Genomic DNA, 1,435 nt, shown 5'->3' on the forward strand with positions numbered 1-1,435 from the left:
TCGAAACCCGGTTTCTAGCGTTGTAATTCCGCAGACATGCCGCTGTGCTACATGGGGGGGGGGCAAAATTGTAAAGGGATACAGTAATATGTACTAAATATTCTCCATACAGTGAATTCAACTCAACATAGAGTTGAGCACGTTATGCTAAAATTATTTTTCATATGCAAATCAACAAGTCATCTGACAACCCTTGCCAAATATAAACTCACGGTGGAAAGGTATGTATTAAAACTACATTGACACAGCTTAACATTTCCTAAGTAAAGCGATGCTAATGAAAACTGATCGCTTTTGGAGCGCGTATGTAACAGCCTTTTCCGCTATAAAATACGCATACATTCATATTATAAGGTTTCTGTTTTTAATGCAACGCTACACAATGTGCTGCATCTGCAAGGAATCGAACCCTGGATATTAGCGTTACAAGTCCGTAAACTTACCGCCGACCCAATTGGAGGGACTAGATCAGAAATATGTATTCAGATCAGGGTTTTAGGATTTCCAAGACAAATATCCTTTGTACTTAATGGTATGGGAAAACGAAAATATATGGACCAACTTGGAATACCAAGTTCATTCAGAAATAAGCATGCAACAAGTCGTACCCCAACTGTGGTAAGAAAAATTCGACGTCTTGTAAGAGATGAGAATCTACGAACCTATACAGATATACTGTGCTAACAGATAGTTGAAATAGTTGCTGGGTAGCCTTTGTTCTCGTGCACCAAATGAATTATGGAAAGCCTGAAAGGAGGATTGATGTGCTTTAGACATCAGTTTTAGAACCGAGCCTTTTGTAATGGCATCTACGCTACAGAGTTATTATCAAAATGCTTGGTCGTCAGATAAAGCATAACTGGACGTGGGCGACAAACTGAAAGGCTTCAAAAGCGTTTTATTATAATGTACACAATCTCTGCAAACCAAACAAGTCAGCGTCCAACAATTTTAGTTTTGTAGAAGTCGAAAACACTCAAATTATTAAATGACGATAAAACAGCTGCATAATGTACACCTCCACCTCCACACAGTATAGAACGAAACAACCGAAATGGTGTGTATAAGTAAACACGTGCAGAATAAGCCATTAAGGTGACACCGAACACAACCGATTGTTCATCATCAGTATGATACAGGAAACCTTGTCTGTATGATCTAGAAATAGTATTTCTATGCACGTTAGGTTTAAAATAAAATTGGTCTTAAACATATTAGTGGATAAAAAGAACTAGCGGAACGTGAGATTATAATACGCTACTTACTGAAATCATAAATAATACTCAATGTTAAACTGGTACACAATTAAAAACATTTTATTTAGGCCTATCTATGGCCTTCAAAAAGTAGACGACTCTACATGTTTCGATGTTACTCCTCAGGATGACGTTGTAACATCGAAACATGTAGAGTCGTCAACTTTTTGAAGGCCATA

At 37.6% G+C, this 1,435-nt stretch overlaps 1 protein-coding gene across 6 annotated transcripts in view; it reads right to left on the reverse strand.

The window, feature by feature from the left end:
* LOC106458563 (tetraspanin-11-like) overlaps window positions 1–1,435 on the reverse strand; it is a 75,488-nt gene that overhangs the window by 17,186 nt on the left and 56,867 nt on the right. The window lies entirely within an intron of this gene.

The sequence above is a fragment of the Limulus polyphemus genome, unplaced genomic scaffold, assembly GCF_000517525.1.
Source record: "Limulus polyphemus unplaced genomic scaffold, Limulus_polyphemus-2.1.2 Scaffold485, whole genome shotgun sequence".
Lineage (NCBI taxonomy): Eukaryota > Metazoa > Arthropoda > Merostomata > Xiphosura > Limulidae > Limulus > Limulus polyphemus.